The sequence below is a fragment of the Rousettus aegyptiacus genome, unplaced genomic scaffold (genome assembly GCF_014176215.1).
Source record: "Rousettus aegyptiacus isolate mRouAeg1 unplaced genomic scaffold, mRouAeg1.p scaffold_m13_p_17, whole genome shotgun sequence".
Lineage (NCBI taxonomy): Eukaryota > Metazoa > Chordata > Mammalia > Chiroptera > Pteropodidae > Rousettus > Rousettus aegyptiacus.
The window spans coordinates 22,564,803-22,570,802 of NW_023416292.1; positions in this window are offsets into that span (position 1 = coordinate 22,564,803).

Here is a 6,000-nt window from a genome sequence, read left to right on the forward strand (position 1 = left end):
ACCATGCTTAGCTGCAAGGGAGGCTGTGAAAGTCTGAAACACAGTTGTCACACTGGCTAAGTAAATTGTGATCCATCTCTCGACACTCATACTTCGCGACCACAAAGCCAAGCTTCTCTTAGCAAAGGGAAAGTGGGAGGTGGGAGCTGATATGGATAGGGGACTAATAGGGTCTGCGACGGGTCCCTTCTACTGAAGGACTCTATATTTTTTAAGTCCCAAAGGGTGGGACACCTTGAAACTTCCAGGTTTCTATGACAAACTTAAGAGTTTTGCCCACAACGTGGAAATGTCTCAGATACCTGAAGCCACTAGAGGACTCAATTCCAGCCTAGAGACACTAGAATCCCTGGACACCGGTCAGATCATTAGACTCTAATCTCTATTATTTTCAGCACCTGGCAAAATGTCTGCCTTACAATACACTTCGATAAATGTTTAATGAATGAATGTGCAAATTCTTAGAATTTCTGAAAAATCTGAGATACTTAGGAAGAGCCAGCTCATTCTCACATTATGAATCATGGCCCAAGATTGAGCTCCAAGAGTCTTTTGTTGATCAAGATGTGACCCCAAGGCAGGCCACTTTCTTAGTTCTTACAGGTGAATAATATGCAATTCCATAAATGAGCATTTCTACAAACAGTTAAGGGCAACTTACTAGCAAAGTGCTATGCGACTTATTAAGGTGTTTAAAACTTGTATATTTCTGGAGTCCACCGAGATACATAGTATTACAAAGTCTAACTGCCGCCCAAAGCGTGGCAAGGTAATTATTGCATCTGAACTGAAGCATAAATTTGGAATTCTATGAGTTTCTGGAAAGACTCTGACAAATACTTCATGTCTTGAAAGAGGTGCATGTTTTACATTTAATTCTTTTTGAACAAAAACATAAAGTAACGTATACACGGCTTTAAAAGCTAAACTGTACCTCTAGATTTTCAGCCGAGAGCGATAGTCCTCTTCCCCTTTGCAGTGAAACCCCACAGCCCAGACGCATCGGTACTCAGCAGTATTAGCTGCTCCCTCTGGCATTTTAAAAAAAAATGCTTCCACATTTCCAACTGCCATACTTATACCTAAATTACTGATTTTTTTTAAAAAAGTAAGACTTTCTGTATGAGTTTCCTATCATGCTGTTATTCATTCATCGTCCTGGGCATTCACTAGGCCATTCCATCTTTCAGTTCTGGGGAATTTTCCTGTATGATTTCAGGGACATTGTGATTTGTATTGAGAAAGATATGCCTGGTTTTTGTCCCCTTCCCGCTGCAGAGCCCCTAAAACCTTTGGATTTCCCCAAGTGATAGGAGCTACAAGAGTGGAAGCAGAAAGAGAGAGTGAAGTCTTTTGTTATTCATAACTCGCCTACTTCAGTCACACCGGAATTTATGTTAATGAGGCAACTTTTGGAAAGCCCCTGAAGATGGAAGGGGGCTGGTTGCCAGGGAAACCGACCTGGGATTGGAGGGTTGGGACTTTCACCGCTATCTCTCACCTCTAGGGAGCAGAGCCAGGCTCTCCGAGCCTGCCTTCCGAAGTAACTAGTATCTGTCACTCCTGAGCCTCCTCTGGCTTCTGGACAGGAAACCAGCTTGCCTTGAGTGGGCCTGAGTGAGTCGTCCCCTCCAGCAGCGTGGGTAAGCCGAGGCCTTGGGGACCACAGGGCCCATTCAGGCCGGCTCCATTCCCCACGTGCTGACTTGGCCAGTTCCTCCGGCCATTGTTTGTTCACATCCCTCCCGCCTCAATCCTCTCAGTAACATTAGCATGGTTTTGGAAGAGAAGCATGGAAAGCCAGACTGGAGTTTTCCAATAGCTTTCATTCTTTCATTTAAATAATTCACTTTTTGTTTTCACTTCGTTATCCGTGGAATTCAGCAGCAACTCCGGAATCTCTACGCGAGTGTCGAGTGTCGAGTGTCGGGTGGAAGGAGGCGACCTTTTCAGATGCGGAAAGGAAGCTTGAGGCTGGTCTTGGGGTCGAGTTTGCACAGCACGTGTAGGTTTCTAAGAAAGACACGTGCTTGTTCGGGTGACTGAAAAACGTGTGCTGATGGAGATTATGGCGGGGTTAGAGCATTCCCCAAACTGCACCCTTTATACCCCCACTATTAACTGTTATTTTATATTATATTTATATTACACAATATGAACATGTGTTAACATGTTAATTATATTATGTAATGGTTATTTTAGTATTTTTCAAATTTCATGATGTAATCCATTAGTGGGTCGTAAAACCAATTAAGTGGGTTGTAAACACCATTTTTAAAAATAAAAAAATTATAAAATCGACTAGAAAATATTTTATTTTTTAAACAAAACTTCTGTGTTTGTGTGGATCATGATACAGAACATATTTCCCGGTGTGGGTCATGTTCAAAAGGGCCTGAAAGTCACAGGTTGAGTTAATGTTATAGCATATAACGGTTCCAATTTGTATCAACAGCGTTTCTGGCCTATATTTCTCTGCTAATTGGACTTCGGGACATGGAACACTGCAAATGCAAATATGAATCATCCAAGCCTTCCCTGCTAAGGAAGATGGATACATAATATTCCTCAGATTTTCTTCTACAGTGACCCTTCCTTGTTATCACTGAATTCTATTCCCCAGCGGAAAATGAGAATGGGTCAAGTGGGTAAGCTGGACTAAAAATTTTGAGATCAGCTGTTTGAGACCAGTGAATTTGCATTTATTTATTGAATAGGAAATAATGTACTTGGTTAAAAAAATTAAAGTTAAAAAACAGTTTGTCGTTAAAAATCTTCCTCCCCACCCTTATTCTCTTGCCACTAAGGTACCTCCAGCCCGCAGGTGGAAATGAGTCCTATGAGATCCTCGTGCGCACGTTCTAACATATATATTATTTTAACATAGTAGCAAAGTATTATACATTCTTTTACCTCTTTTAATGCAATAGTATCATAGATAGCATATGTACTGTTCTACACTGTTAGTCTTACCTAACTATATATATATTTAAAACAATTTTACATCTATACACATATTGCCTCATTTTTATAGTGACGTAATACTCCATTGTCAGGATAAACCATAAGAAGTTTAGACAGCCAGCAATCGGTAGCTATTTAGGTTATGTTCAATTTTTTTTGTTGAAATGAAAAATTTTATACACACCATTCTGCTGCACTTGTGTACATGTATTTTGGGGATAAATTCCTGACTTTTGGATTACTGACTGGCTCAAAAGATATTTCTTTAGATAGATATTGCCATATTTTATTGTCCTTCATGGAGGTCACATTAATTTTTAATTCACCACCAATATTTGAGAGTTTCTATTTTCCTCCTCTCTTACCAAATCAATGACATATAAATCTTTATGAGCTGTACCAAACTGATGTGTGAAAACTTTATTGGTAAGTGTAAACTTAATTTGTCTTTTATTGAGTAGACCAAGGAATATATCGTAGATTTAGTCCATTTAATTTCCTTTTAATTGAATTGTTTATTAATACTCTTTGCTCTTTTTCTTTTAGACTGCTATTGATTTATAGGAGTTTTTATATTTTAGAGAAATTAATCCTTCATGATCTGATTTTCAAATTTTTTTTCCAGTTTTGTCATTTGTCCTATAGTTTTATATATAGTGTTTTTGCCATACAAAAGAAATTTTATTTTATATAATCAAATTTATTAGTATTTTATTTTAGAACTTACAGTTTTGGGGGGAGAGTCTAAAAGGCTTTCACAAGGAGATCACAGAGCATCACTCTCATAATTTTCCAAAGCATTTTTTTTTTTGGTTTGTTATCCTGATCTTTATTTGAGATATGGATCCAACTTAATATTTTCCAAATAAGCTTGTATGCAGATAATACAACAGTCTCAAAATATATGACAAAATATTTTTAAAGCTACGAGGAGAAATAAATTCACAATCTTGGGCAGACATTTTTAACACATTTCCCTCAAACGATAGGCCAGACATTTACGGAGCCTAATAAAATGGATAAGTTCCTAGAAAGACTGATCAAGAGAAAACACAAGAAGGCATTCAGGAATTTAAAAGGGCTATCAACACAGATTCTACAGCAACTAAAAAGGTAATAAGAGGATATTGTGAATAATTTGCTAGTAAAGAGGTGACGAATTTCAGGTAAATTGAATTTACTGCAATGGCCACAGAGAGAAGTTAAGAATGCACATCGTCCTATAACTGTTCGAGAAACTGGATCTGTAATTAAAAGCTTTCTCATGAAATCAGTTCCAAGCTCAGAAGCTTCACCATTCTGTTTCCACGTGACATTTAGAGGGCACAGGACAGTCTCGTACACACTCTTCCAGGGAGCCAGAGAGGACAGAAAACAGAAGCACCATACAGCCACCGCATCATGATGTCATGATCAACAAAGATGGCGTGAGAGGGGAAAATGATAGGCTTGTCTCTCCTACGAACACAGACGCAGAAATCCCAAACAAATGCGTGATTGACGAACGAATCCTTTGGCACGTTGAAGGGTATATGTTATGACTGTGTTGAGTTTATTTCATTAATACAGGGGTGGTATTAATTAAAATACTAGTATTACTTGATATGTTAGCAGAATAAAGAGACAATAGTGGTATTACTTGAATATATGCAGTAAGAACACGCGATAGAACCCAGCGTCCTCTCACAAGAAACACTTTTTATGAACAAGAAGCACGAGGAGCATCATCGATCCATACAGACTGCAGAGCGCCTGCGGAAGCGGGAGCCTCGGCGGCTCAGTGCTGAAAACCCTCCTCTGAGATCGGAACACGGCCAGGAGGCCTAACATCCAGACCGATACTCCGTCTTTTACTGGAGGTCCTACTAGTGGTGTCGGAAAAGAAAAGAAATTAACCAGCAAATAAACTGTCACTGTTTATAAACTATGTGTACATATAGAAATTCTCAACAGTTCGCAGGTAAAGTATTAGAACTGATAGGTGAATTTGATGAATGCAAGCTAAAAAAACAAAAATCAGTAGTATTTCTATAATCAACTATAAACAGAAACTAAAAATTTTTTAAAGTGAGCATTTATAATATCATAAAAAATATCAAAAACTGATCTGTAAATTTAATGAATGTGTATGAGGGCCTTATGCAGAAAACTATAAATCATAACTTAGAAAAATTTTAATGGAGATAGATACTACATTTTTTAGGTTAGAAGATCTAATATTTAAAGATGTCAATTCTTTCTATTTTGATTGTATTGATCTATACAGTCAATACAGTCCTAACGGGATATTTGAGGAACTTCGCAAGCTAATTCTCAAACCTGCATGGATATCCAAAGGACCAAAGAGACAAAGCTATCTGGAAGAAGAAGAAAAAGCAGGAGGATCTGCTTTATTTTACATCGAGGCATGCAGTTAAGCTAATTTATACAGCATGGTATTGTTGTAAAGACAACCACAGAGATAATAGAAATATAGATAAAGCAGCAGCACACGCAGCTCAGAAACAGACCTCTGCACACGTGAAATCTTAATTCGTGACAGAGGTGGTGCTCGGGGCTCTGGCGAAGGGTGATTCTTGGAATCTGTTAAGCTGACACCCGGCGAACCACGTGGGAAGAGCATGGAAATTCCCTGCTGCTTCACGCTGCGGCAGCTCCAGGTAGACTGCGCCCCAGTGCGAGAAGAGAAACAGTGAAGTTTCTAGAAGATAATGCAAGACTATATCTTCCTAGACTTATGGTAGGGAAAGGTGCTTTAAATAGGTTACCACAAGCACTAGTCAGCAAGGGAGAGCTGGGTCAATTTGACTACATTAAAAATTTACAAGCTCTGTTCATCGAAGGACAGTTAAGATTTTTAAAAGGCAAGCTGTTCGGTGGGAGCAGATATTTGCAACACACAAAACCAACAAAGGCTTGTACAGCAAGGATTTTTAAAAATTCTTAGAAATTAATAAAAAAAAGAATAGACTACCCAATACAAAAATGGTCAAGAGACTTACACAGGCATGTCATGAAACAGGATGCCTGGAAGAT